This window comes from Artemia sp. Qi Xiang Cuo, chromosome 16 (genome assembly GCF_049724085.1).
Source record: "Artemia sp. Qi Xiang Cuo chromosome 16, ASM4972408v1, whole genome shotgun sequence".
Lineage (NCBI taxonomy): Eukaryota > Metazoa > Arthropoda > Branchiopoda > Anostraca > Artemiidae > Artemia > Artemia sp. Qi Xiang Cuo.
In genome coordinates this window covers 50,580,887-50,595,345 of record NC_142809.1, presented here as the reverse complement: position 1 = coordinate 50,595,345, position 14,459 = coordinate 50,580,887, and the positions used below count along the sequence as shown (strand labels likewise).

At 37.1% G+C, this 14,459-nt stretch overlaps 1 pseudogene; it reads left to right on the top strand.

Moving 5' to 3' along the window:
• The window catches only part of LOC148943056 (putative RNA-binding protein 46 pseudogene), a 46,310-nt pseudogene extending 34,942 nt beyond the window's left edge, over positions 1–11,368 (top strand).
• The last annotated feature ends 3,091 nt before the right edge of the window (positions 11,369–14,459 follow it).

The following is a 14,459-nucleotide window of genomic DNA, read 5'->3' as shown; positions in this document are numbered from 1 at the left end:
GCAAAATAGGTTGACCCGATAAAAATAATTTTAGGGGGCATAAAATAGATTGATCCGATAAACTTCCGTTAGGAGCCAAGTTTAATTAACGAAAACTTGAGTTAATTAAGTAAATTACACTACTTTAGACAGCCCTAGGGGGGCTCTCACCCCCTGGATCCGCCACTGGATATGGCAAGAAAGTAGTTAAAAAGTTTGCATCAACATCACTTTTTCCCACTGACGGGCTCATAATATTATGTCGTTGTATGGTTTGCCATTACAGAGGGAAAATATGCAGTTCTAAGCTTCCATCTTTTCAATTACGAAAATTATGCCTCAGACACATACTTTTATCGATCACTAATGATCAATAATTTATTATAATGGATTAATAATACATTTTATGCTTGAAAGATGTAGAACCAGTAATCCTAGAATATAAGGAGAGGGCTCATTTTGAGGATGGATTGACCCCCACCGCCCCTGGGGGAAGGGCTGCAAGCTCTGAACTTAGCCCGTCGTTTTCATAAAGTCTTTACCATTTGGATGGATTTTTTGGGGGGGAATATATCTGGTGGGGGGGAGGAGGGGCCCAGGAGCTGCTCTGTCCAGGGATAACTGTAGAATGGGGAAGAGAATCTTCCACGTCGGAGGAGCTGGATGTCCCGTAATTATTTAAAAAAAGATCAGACATTAAACAATAAACAAGTTTTGTCAATTGGATATAACTGGCAACATTAAAACTTAGAACGAAGAGAAATTAGAATGGGAGGGGGTAAACTCCTCCTCAATACCTCACTCTTTACGCTAATGTTTTTCTTAGAACTTTTAAAAAGGCTTATTATTGTAATTAACAACCCTTGTGTTTCAAGTCATTCTTAAATAATTGGAGCAAAAAGTAAAACTTCAGCGTAAAGAGAAAGGTATTGAGTAGGGGCAACTCCCCTCATATACGTAATAATTTCTGTTCGCTTTAATTTTGAATGTTGCTCCTTAATTTCAGTAGGAAACTTTTTCTTTTTTTTTAATATTGTGTAGGGACGTCAATTCACGAAAATGCAGAGGGCAAGGACTCTTTTCTAATGTATATGCAAAACAAGGTTTTCAAAATAGGTGGCAATTTTGTTGTTTTTTATCTTTTCAACGGCAACATCAAAATGATAGCTTTTGGAATCTATGAGGTGATACTTGACCTTTCCCTTAATACCTCCCTCTAAAAAATGGCACCCCGATAATAGGGCTCGGTCACCAAATTAGAGGAAAAATCTTACCCTAAACATATCTGAGGCTTTAAAGTGCAAGAAATATAGGTAGTTAATAGTTGCAACAGTTTCATTTACCTATTGTATGTGAAAATATTATACTGAGAATTTGTACTGTTTAAAGCAAATGCAGATAAATAGCACTTTCATTATCAAAGCATTCATTCTTCAAGGACTAATAACAAATCTTAGTGAAAGAAGGGGATCAGAGAAAAGTTGCAGCCTCCTCATGTATAGGATAACTTTTTTGTCTCAAGCTCTTTTACTTTAACCTGAGAATACTTTTTTGTTTGTATCTAATATCATATTAAGGGCTATCCTCAACATGTGGGGGGATTTCTCCCTCACCCAACCGTTCACAGCATATTCATCCTTTATCTTCAGTATAACAATAAAATAGGATTCCTAATATAAGGGAGGATGTGGCTCTCATCAAACCCCCGCTCTTTCTGCTTAACTTTAGCTCTTCATCACAATGCTTTGATACCTAAAAAATAAAATTTTCACAAAAAGATTGGAGCGGTCACATTTCAAGCACACATTACAATACTGGCAACAGTGGCAACTAATGCCAAGGAAGACTTCTGCGAAGAAACACAATATCGTCATAAACAAAAAGATAATATTCCGTCAAATTTAGCATTAAATTAGATGTTAGTAGACTCCAGGATGAGAATTTGAGAGAAACTTTCCAGGAACAGTTGAATACTAAACTTGAGAGTTTAAAATTTGATAATGTGGAAGATGGTTGGAATTATTTTAGAAAAATAATTTGTGAAGTTGCTGAATGTGTATTAGGGAAGAGAGCTAGAACTGCAGCTAAGAATAATAGTGAAAAAGCTTTATGTTTAATAGAAAGGAGAAAGGACTTGTAAAAGAATTATTTGAGTAATAGATCATATGAAAACAAAAGACATGTAAATAAAGTGGAGAAAGCATTGAAATATGAACTAAGGAGGTGTGAAGTGGAGGCCATGGATAAAATTGATGAGGATTTAGAAGATGCAGCTAGACGGCATAATAGTAAAATATTGTACTGGCACGTTAACAAATTGAGAGGTAGTACGTAGTCAATCAGGACTTGTCCCAGTTAAAGATAGGAATGGGGTGGCAATTAGCGATAAGGCAAAAGCTAAAGCGAGATGGGCCGAACATTTTGAGAATTTGCTTAACCGAGATAGAGTTGCAGGAAAAAATATAGAGGAAAATGAAAAAGTTTGTGATCCCTTGGATGTGAAGGAAGATTTGTTGTGTGAGGAGGAATTAGAAACAGTACTAAAAGGATTAAAGAATAATACGGCTCCAGGTGCTGATAGGGTAGTAAATGAGTTTCTTAAATATGGTGGCTCTGAGGTTAGAAATAAGTTATTGAAGATTATGAATATGATTTTTGAAAAAGGGGAAGTACCTAACGATTTTAGGAAAACCTTACTTAAGCCACTTTATAAGAAAGGTGATAAAAGTGAGTGTGGTAATTATCGAGGCATTAGTCTGGTCTCTGTAGGTAGCAAATTACTTAGTAATATGATACTTTTTAGACTGAGAGATGCCATAGACAAAGTTTTAAGAGAAGAGCAGTGCGGTTTTAGAAAAGGTAGATGATGTGTTGACCAAATTTTCACTCTTAGATTAATAATTGAGAAGTGCCTAAGTTTTCAAACACCTTTGGTCCTCAGTTTGATAGATTATGAGCAAGCGTTCGATTCTGTTGATAGAAGAGCTTTAGTAAAGGTTTTATCCTTGTATGGTATACCAGACAAATACATTAAAGTGATTAGTGCTATGTATGAGAATAACACTGCTGCGGTTAAGGTAGGAAATGAGATTAGCAGCTGGTTTTGTATTAAATCAGGAGTTAATCAGGGTTGTGTTCTATCCCCCTTTATTTGGATTATTTTGATGGACTTTGTTTTAAGGAGCACAGGAAAGGCAATGGGAGACCACGGAATCAAATGGGGAGGAAAAAATCTCCTGAACTTAGATTATGCTGACGATTTACGCATCCTAGATGAAAGTGTGAGCAAAATGAATGAAGTTTTAGAGGTTTTGCGAGTTCAGGGTGCAAGTATTGGTTTGAAAATTAATGTTAGGAAGACTAAGTCACTAAGGCTAGGAATAAGTGAAGATGAAAAGGTGACGTTGGGTAATGAAAAGATTGATTAGGTGGACAGCTTCACTTACCTTGGTAGTATTATTAGTAAAGATGGTGGTAGCAGTGAAGATGTTAAAAATAGAATAGCCAAGGCTCAGGGTGTTTTTTAACAGTTAAAAAAAGTCTGTAAGAAAAGGAAGATAAGTCTGCAAACCAAGATTAGAATCTTAGAAGCTACAGTGATGACAGTGGTCAAATATGGCTCTGAAGCATGGACGCTCCGAAAAGCGGATGAAGATTTGCTAGATGTTTTCCAGAGAAATTGCTTAAGGATTGTTCTGGGTACCCGGCTGACTGACCGTATTTCAAACAATAGGCTATACGAAAAATGTGGTTCAATACCGCTTTCTAGGTCTATAATGAAAGAAAGGTTGAGGTGGTTAGGGCATGTTGTGCGGATGAAGGATGACAGATTGCCGAAGATTGTTCTTTTCGGCCAACCATCTAGGGCTAAACGGAAAGCAGGTCGTCCCCGTCTGGGGTGGGAGGACGTCATAAAGAAAGATTTAAAGGAAATGGGAACTTCGTGGGCGGGTGTAAAAAGGGAGGCTTTGAATAGATTGGGGTGGAGGAGGAGCGTGCGTAGCTGTGTTGGCCTCAGGCGGCTTGGTGCTGCGATGAGTTGTTAGTAGTAGTAGTAGTAGTAGTATTCAGAGGAGAAAGACAACAATCGGACGACAATAGTAAGTACCGAAAAATCCTCAGTTAAATATGTATATACTCTTCTTAAGAAAACATTCTAAAAAATGAAAGCTAGTGCCATTGGTTTCCTTATTTTATGCTATTTAAAACTCTCAGGATCTCGGTTCTTGCACAGCACCCCTCTCCCACCTGTTGGTCCCAGAGATAGCCCTAATAAAATATTTACCATTAATTTATGGTACTTCCAATTATAAATATACAGCGTGTTACAGAGACCATACCAAAGAAGTAAAGTTAGGCTAATTATAATGAAATATTCCAAACTGTGATAAAAAATATAATACTCTAGTGACATAATTATAGAAAATACAATAGAGAATTATAGAAAGCATGCCACCCAGAACGCATTATATTAAATACCTAACTTAACCTATCATCTCTACATATTAGATATTTAATTAAAATATACCTGCATAGATATCGTTTATCTCGATCAGGCTAAGCTGAATATCTCCGAGTTGACGCAGACAGATGGTTTCATTAAAGATCAAGAACAAAGTGTAGTCGCTATAACACATAAGTACCAAACATATTTTTTTTTTTTTTAAATTCTGAATCAACTACCCCTGAACCCTATCGGACAGCAGGCAAAATTAGAACAAGAGCCGTAGAACATTGACTCCTTCACGAGGATAAGAATAAAATCGTCTCTGCTAAACTCCAGCATAAAATTTTGAGTCTTCTTACTTATTCTTACTTAAGTAAAGAGCGACCCGCATCATTAGCAACTGAAACCCTAAAAACATTAACTTCATAAGAATATACATAGATCTGCTTTTCATGTTTATTTTAAAGATGTATTACTTACTAGTTTAAATTTACCCATACAAACTTATTAGTACAGTAGTATTTTAGAATAAGGCGAAAACACACCCACAAAGGTGTCTGGTTTTCACAATAAATTCAATATGTCTGAGAACCAAAGTATAATCACCTATCGAACAAGTACTGACAATACCTCTCCTCTCCACACAAAAAAGTGACCCATTGTTTACCTATACGAACCTGGCAACTAAATTGTGTAGTTATACAGTTCATCCCGGTCACTCGTTGCCTGAATCACGCTCTAGCATAATTATTGTCCGGAGTAAAGTACTTTGGCTCGGAGCGAATAAGTAGTACAACATTTTGCGTCTAGAGGCGCTGAGGTACGCGGGATCACTTTTGGCGAGTTTTATCAGTACTTGTTCCGTAGGTGATTATACTTTGCTGAGAACTTACATAACACCTAATATTAACAACCGGCGGAACTTGTATACAACCATTACTATATTACCGCATATAACTGAGAAAGAATTTTCAGAGAAAACTTCTGAACAAAAACATGGTACATGCAATCGCCCAGGGGAAGAAGTTTATTAAGAAACTTCTGTTCCATTTTACATTTTCTAGGAGTTACTCGCACATTCTGTTGAAAAGCCAGATACTATACATTCTTTTGATGACGTCAATTCGAGGAGAAGGCAGGGGGCGGAACTTGTCCCTCTAAATTTTTCCTCCTCCTAGACTTAAAAAAAAATCGTTACTTATATATTGCACGAGAAACACACTCGAGAACTTGTATCGCGAACTTGAGACATTACCCGTTTTTCACGGTCTTAATACCAGACAATTAGCTTCGGCAGTGAAAACTACAACAAAGATTTATGGGGGGGGGGCACCCATAGCGCATTATATTAAATGAGTAGCCTAAACTAACCTAAGCAAAATACCAAGCAAATATTTAATCAAAAGGTACTGTTCTATTAGCTGGGAACCACGCGATATATTGTATAGGGAAGATGGTAAAGAAAACTAGTCAAATTGGTCCTTTCAACGGACAAATCCTGTGCCAATGATTGCAAGCAGTGGATTCTCACTGCGTTTACAATATTTAAACTTTAGTTTTGGGGGTTTAGGGGGAAAAAGGTACCTAGGTTATGTTACGCATTTAACATATGCTATGCTCCCCCCCCCTCCACCCCCCTAGTGTGCAAATATATAGCTGGAATTTCTTTCTAAACTATTATATTTTGATCATATTTCGTTTTATTTCATTAAAATCTAAAATTTTTCATCCTTATTTAGTGTTATTTCCCTAGCATTATCGAAACTTAGCTTATCGCGTGTTTATCGTCGGTTACTAAACAAGAACCAATTTGGACCAGGGTTGCCAAAACTTTCAGAGACAAAAGTGTCCAAATCAGCCAACAAAGGACTCTCTTAGTGTCCCTCTAGAGAATTATCGAAAATACAGGGTGGCCACTATTAATTTTCACAACCTGTGTAAAAAGTGCCGAAAAACCAGTGAAATTCGTCCTTCTTAGTTCTATTACCTAGCGGTCTCTTACCTGCATGAGTTTTGCAGGTATTTCCAGCTTTGACATTAACACTACCTATACATTAAGTTTAGTGCTAGTTCAATTTGAAGAGATTGCAGAAAAAAAATTGTCATGAGAATGTCAACTGAGCGAAATGTTATATCGATTATCGATACCGCTACCTATCTTAATCGAAAAGGAAAGAACAAACTATAGAGATTCATTTTCACTTCGGCATTTTCATAAGTTATGCGAAAAAGATGCGAGTCTTTGATATTCGATAGCTATTAAGGATCTTTGGATGCAACAAGGTCCGAACAGCTGTAGCAAAAATTGTCATGAGAATGTCAACCGAGCGAAATGTTATACCGATTATCGATACCGCTACCAATCTTAATCGAAAAGGAAAGAACCACAGTTCAGATAATTATATGAACTGTGGAAAGAACAAACCATAGAGATTCATTTTCACTTCGGCATCTTCATAAGTTATGCAAAAAAGATGCGAGTCTTTGATATTCGATAGCTACTGCTGTCTGGCTACTGCTCCACGGAAAAACCCCTCTTCCGGGGATTTATTCTCTAGACAATTCAATTCTGGTTAAAATTTACCCGGACAATTGCCCTTAACATCTCCATGCTTAAAACTGAGTCGGCAAAGAGAAACCAAGACACAGGACGAATTTCGTATAGGAATTCTGGCAAATTTCCCCAGTGAAAATTTCCTCTGAAAAATTCACTCCCTGGACACCTCCCACCCATGGAAAGTTATCCCCGTGGAAAATACCACCAGCTGAAAATTCGCCCCCCCCCCATCCAAAAATGTACGCATGACGCATGCTTCTCAATAGCAATAATTTTGTAACTTAAAGGCCTTTCTCTAGGGGCTGTGGGGGGTCATGATACCTCCAAAGGTATAGTTATTCGGCCTTTCAACTAATAGTCAACAAAACGGTTATCTCAAAATTTTGATCGGATGATCTGATAACAGAGGGGGGGGGAGGGGGCCTAGTTGACCTCCAATTTTTTGGTAACTCAAAAAGAGCACCATAAATTTAAATTTTCTTTATAATAAGCCATCACTCCTTTTTATTGAGCCAATTGTCGATACGATCACCACTAAAAAAAAAAAAAAATAAAATAAACACACATCCCTGATCTTTCCTCTGGAAAAAAAAAAATACAAAATTCCACATTATTGCAGATAGAAGCTTGAACTCTCTTCATAAAGGGTTCTCTGATACGCATATATATATACATATCTCGTATATATATATATACTAGCCGACCTTCTTAAATCTGTCTGAAAGCCATCTAGAGTCATCCATAAAAAGAATACGAAGTTTATAAAAGCTAAAGAAAATGGTCATTATATTTTTTTCTAATTTTGCTTAATATTAAGTTGCGTTAATCTCAATATTGTCAAATTGATGGCACTGTTATTATAAACCTCTAATAATAAATAACTCATTATTATTTAATTAGCTAAGCTTCATGAGCTGTATAAACAAATATAAATTCACAACTTAGAATTTTTTCGAGTAACTCTAGTATTTGTGCATCTCAATTAAATAATAAAACTCAAGTTGTGTATTTATTGGCATTATTATTCCTAATTTTGATGAATAAGCTAACCGTAATTTTTTCACTATTTGAGCATCTTAAAAACTGCCAGCGCCATCTAAATTGATCAATAAAAAGATGACGTAGTTTGTAAAAGTTAAATAAGAATTGTGGCATTTTTCTTCTCTTTCTTAAATTTCGTTTGATATCAGATTACGGTGTTCTCGATGTCACAATTTATAGAGATCATTACTATATTAATAAGTAATAAATAATTGCTTTGTTAGTTTAGCATAGGTTTTTTTTTTTTTGGGGGGGGGGGGGCAAAGGTGGATTTTAGGAGATGTATAGCCTGTATAGACGTATATACCTGTATAGATACCGTTTATCTCGCTCAGGCTAAGCTGATTATCTCCGTGTAAGCACAGAAAGCAGGTTTCGTTACAGATCAAGAACAAAGCGTGACCGCTATAATACGTAGGTACCAAAAATATTTTTGAGAATTCTGAATCAACTACCCCTGAACCCTGTCGGACAGCAGTCTGCAGGCATAAAAAAGAACAAGAGCTGTAGCACAGACTCCTTGGGCATTAATGGTCACGCCAATCTCTAACCAATTTTGGGGGGTTATTTTATTAGCTCTCCATTCTCATCTTTTATTAGAAACGACCGGTTTTCTTTCTTATCGACTGTCTCATTTGTCAGGCGATATCCCATTTTCGAGCCCCCTTTTTTGGCAGAAGTGCCCCTTTCTCCTTAATCATTTTAGTAGATTTTTGCTGAAGAGAGTCGAAGTTGGAGTCAGTATATTGAAAATGTCCGGAGTCAGAGTTGGAGTCAGTTATAACTTATAACCAATTCCAAAGTCTAATACAAAATGAAACATCATTAACACTACAAATTTAATATCCCCTTGACTGCAGCGTTTCAGAAAAGACCAAGAAGAATTTGTAGCTTCTCCCACCAGATGATTTATGCATTAATATTAAAACAAGCAATAAATTTTTCGGTACTTTCCCATTATATGGGCACTTCTAAAAAGTCAAGGTTGGTTAATGCTAATGAAATAAAATAAAATAGGATGTATATATAATAGTCTATAAACAAATTTGGGCTATATATTTGCACATTAGAGGGGTTGGGGGCAAAGCATTGCATATATTAAATACGTAACCTAACCTAACTTATCCTAGGTACCTTTTTCTCCCCCCTAAACCTAAAAAAAAAACAATTGAAATATTGTAAATTCAATGAGAAACCACGCTCTTCGATCAAGTTAGATAACAATTACCCGCTTTACGAGTCTCCATCACTGCATTCATTCGACTGTCTATAGCCGAAGTGCCCATATAACGGGAAAGTACCAATTTTTCTTTTTCAATTAGCTCACTTTTTGTTTATTTAACTTGGCGAAAATGCTTCAGAACAGTTTATACAATGACTTTTGGGCAATGCTTTAATTAAAAGCATTTAGTTAAATAGTGCTGCGGTTGAGTTGAACGAGGATTGATAATAACAACACAATTAGACAAACAATATTTGTTTTTAGTGTTGAAGAAACTTCAAAATTTTGAAGGATAATTTTAGATGGTGGCCTTCTTTTTTTGTCAGAGACGAGTTACACATAACTGCCAGCATAGCATTTCGGACATTAGGTGTAACGAAATATAACGTATACTCTTGTGTGTGAATTGGAAAACTACTGACTGTACAATAAGAAACGAAATACTCCCTAGTATTGAGTAATACCCTTTGCAGCATGATTTTTTTCAGCGCTGAGAGTTACTGACACTAACTGCAACTACTACTCATACTATTATTTCTATGGAAACTTACCGAGACACCAAGCCACCTGAGGCCAGCACAGCTAATTATACTCCTCCTCCATTCCAATCTATTCAAAGCCTCGCTCTTTAAACCCACCCGGGAAGTTTCATTTTCCCTTAAGTTTGAATTAAAACCCGTTTTTTCTTGCTTATTTTTTCGTAAATGAAAAATTAGATCTAAGAAATTATTTATTTCCCTTAAATCATTCCTTACGACATCCTCGAACCCCAATCGAGGACGACGTACTTTTCATTCAGCCCTAGACGGTCGGCCCAAAAGAACAATCCTTGGTAATCCGTCATCCTTCATTCTTAAAACCTGCCTTAGCCATCTCAACGTTTCTAACGTTAATGCCCAAGAAAGCGAGATTGAACCCCACTTTTTGTAGAGCCAAACTCAATACGAGCGAATTCATTTCTGGGAATGAAAAAATTAATACGTTTTTAAAATCGAAAAAAGTTCAAACTGTGTAAGTCCACATTTAAAAATCAGTCAGTAAAAGTTGATTTAGAGGTAAACGAGATGATACATAGAACTGGAATGGTAGGGAATTTCCTATTATCTTACCATAGTTCATAACAATGTACAATACGTAGTTAAAGAATACGAATCGCTTTTCGGGAACACATTTTGAATAGGTTGGTCCATGAATATATAATGTTCTGGGGGGAACATTACCCCCAGCCTTGCACTTCGTATCGAACTCCTTCGATACGAAGTGCAATAGGAGCTGATCTGTTAGTATTTCGTTAGAAGAATTTCGTTAGTATTTTCAATTTTGCAAACAGTTATGGTTTTGTTTCTAATAGCAACGCTCGATACCAGCTGTTTGTCGAGGCCCAGTAAACTGCCAACATGTCCATGCTATGCCTTGAAAGGACAGTTGTGACACGTTGATCTTACTAGCATAGGATCAGTGGCTAAAATTCTGGTAAGATATGACTGCATAGTCGCAGTTCTGTCAGTTGTTCAAGAATCTTCTGACAGGGAGGAAACAGCAGAAGCTAAAGGTCTTAAGAATCAACTAGAGCCGTTTCCCTTCATATTCATTTTGTATGTCATTCACGAAGTTCTAGCAGTGATCAACCCTCTTTCTGAACAATAACAGGCTTCAGATCTGATAATTTCAGACGCCTGCACTTTAATCACAACAACAAAAACCAACTGAAGACAAAGCATGATGTCGAGTATTTTCGATTCCTATGTGATAAGTCAAATGAAATGTCTATTAATATCGGAGCTGATCTGTCCAAAGTAAGCGCTCTTACTTCAACCATGCTAGAAAAATCAAAACGAGCTAAGAAGACATCCGGAAGACTCAGGGACTATTTGACGACATCAACACTTGGAAAGCACAGTACTGAATCTGAGAGCACAAGAAGAGAAGAGAAAATTTGAAGAGTTCTACAAAGTTTTGGACAGTGGTAAATAAGTTTGAAAAATGCTTTTCTGTCCAGCTGCCAGTACTAGAAGTCACACAATGCTTTAACCCAAAGTCTGAAGACTTCATGAGCAGAGATTTACTTATAGAGATCGCGACATACTTCAATAAGGCTGGTATCGACGTTATGGAGCTATAGAGTCAAGCTTTGATAGCTCGTGCATGTGTATCGCAGCTTTCACAGAAACCGGCAAACGCTTTAGATCTTTTCGAAAGCCTAGGAGGATTGAAAGAAGCTTTTTTTGAGGTTCTTGAAGTCGTGAGGGTAGTCCTCACACTCCCACTCACAACATGGTCAAATGAACGATTTTTCTCTGTGTTAAAATTTGTGAAGGATTACCTTCGGACAACATTTGACAACGAGCGACTTTTGCATTGGCTCCTTGTGTTCTGAGAAGGCTGCAGTGAAGGAGCTCGATATTGAAAATCTTGTGGACAACTTCGCAAAAATCAAGCCAAGGAGATATCCATTGCTTAAGTAACTGCACTTAACTTTCAGTTTTCAATTTGTGTGGTAAATTTTCCATCTTGTAACGATTTTTTGACCCCTAACCAGGTTGCAAAAGGTAAAATCTAAATAAATTACGTTGCATTAATGTGTATTCGAAGACTAATTTGAAGAGTAGTCTGTCAAACAGAGTAATTACATTTTGAGTCTGGATGAGGTCCCGAAATTGGTCTTTGCCCCCCCCCCCCCCTGAAGTTTTCTGAAATAGCGCCACGGGTCCCAGCTCCCCAGAACGGGCCAAGGTAATCCCCTTTACTATACACAAAAGTTGGCTTATTCCTTCTTTTTTTCTAATTTTGTGTTGTTTTTTTTGGCATCATGAACCAGCTGTTAATGTGAAATAAGCAAAAAAAAAGTACAAAAGCACACAAGTCAGCCAGCTTTTGTATATAAATACTAGGATAGAGCTTCATTAGGAGGGGGAGGACTAGGAAGGATCTGCAACAACAGTATTTAATTTATTCAGACAGAGCATTGAATGGGGGGAATCAAATGGTATATTTCTTTCTTTTTTCGATCTAATTTTTGTTTTTTTAAAACAGCTAACCAAGCTACCCAACCTGCTCTACCTCAGTAAGTTTTTGCGTATAGTGCTTCTGAACTAGACACTATAATAACAAAGAGTAGAACTATTCAACACTGTTTCCAAATATAATGATCACTATAATGCCAATTGGGTCTCAGCCCCCCCCCCCCCCGTGGGGTCAGATGTACGCCTAGCCAATATATAACACTTAACCGATTTTTATTTCTTTTGTTTACTTGGTATTATCAAACAGTTGGTGGAAAAGAACTGTAAGTAAGGCGAGGATCGGGCTGGTGTAACCAAAACTAAAAAAAGGAATGTTGGTAGCAATCAAACAGTTCATGGTAAAGAACTGTAAGTAAGGAGCGACCCAGCTCAACAGTAACCGATACTCTAAAAAAAATTGATACCAATTGATTTGGTATCAAATTGCCCATCAAAAGTTACGAGCATGAGAAAATTTGCCTCATTTTAAAAAAAGGGGGAAACACCCCCAAAAATTCATAGACTCTTAATGAAAATCACACCGTCAAATTCAGCGTATCAGAGAATCCTACTGTAGAGGCTTCAAGCTACTATCTGTAAAAATGTTGAATTTTGTATTTTTGCCAGAAGGAAGATGACGGATGCGTATTTATTTGTTTTTTTTTTGTTGTTTTTTTCAGGATGATGGTATCGAGCCAGTGGTCCTAGAATATCGCGAGAGGGCTCATTCGAAAGAAAATTAAAAGTTCTAGTGTCCTTTTTAAGTGACCAAAAAATTGGACGGCAACTAGGTCCCCTCCCATGGTCTTTTTTTCCCCAAAGTCATCCGATCAAAATTTTGAAATAGCCATTTTGTTCAGTATGGTGGAAAAATCTAACAGGCTAACAATGTCTTTGAGGATGACTTAATACCCCACATTCCTAGGGGGAAGGGCTGCAAGTTATGAACTTTGTCCATTGTTTACATATAGTATTGGTTCTTGGGAAGTATACAGACGTTTTCAGGGGTGATTTTTTCTGGAAGTGGGGGTTCGGAGGGGGAGGGGTATTGAAGTTATCAAGTATTTTGGGCAATAGGTTGCATCAAGACTGGGCTGGGTAATTGTAGACAGAGAAAAGCCAAGACAGATAGTCCAAGTAATTGAGAGGCAAATGTTTAAATGGCTGGGGTACGGGTAAATGGCAGGAGTATGCATGACTCTCTTATTGGACACATACTTGTCAGGTTAGTTTTTGGAAAGGCATGCCTGCCTAGAGTCTTAGGCATGCTGATCAAGAATTTAAAAGAGGCAAACAAGGCACACCCGCCTATGGTCTTAAGAAGGTTGACCAAGAATTTAAAATTGACATAGGACCATAAATTTGCTTGAAATAACAGGCGTTGATTTTGAATTGAAGTTATCAAGTATTTTGGGCAATAGGTTGCATAAGTTGCATCAAGACTGGGCTGGGTAATTGCAGACAGAGAAGTGCCAAGACAGATAGTCCAAGTAATTGAGAGGCAAATGTTTAAATGGCTGGGGCACGGGTAAATGGCAGGAGTATGAATGACTCTCTTATTGGACACGCGGGAGATCTTTCCACGGAGAAAGTTTTCATGGCGGGGGGGGGCACATCGCTATGAAGGGGGCACCGGATTTCCAAGAATTATTCAAAAACGATCAGAAATTAAATAAAAAAAACTATTTTTTTCAACTGAAAGTACGGAGCGAAATTAAAACTTAAAACGAAGAGAAATTATTACGCATATTAGGAGGTTCGCCCCCTAGTCAATACCTCACTAATTACGCTACAGTTTTCTTAGTACTTCTAAAAGAGCTATTTATTCTAATTAAACAGCCTTTGTGATTCAGTGGTTATTCTTAAAGAATTGGAACAAAATTCGAACTTTAGGGTAAAGAGCGAGGTATTGACTAGCAGGCGAACCCCCTAATATACGTAATAATTTCGGTTCGTTTTAAGTTTTTATGTCACTCCTTACTTTTAGTTTAAAAAACTTTTTTTTTTGTTCAATTAATATATAAGATTTTGCGGTACTTATGTGTTATATATAACACATCACTATAGACTGTACAAGGAAATACAAATTGAAATCCGTCAAACGGGTATTTGCAAGACATAAACCGATTGCAAAGCGTGATTGCTTATTGCGTTTACAAAATTTAAACTGTTGTTTTTTGGGGTTTAGGGGGGAAAAGGTACCTAGGTTAG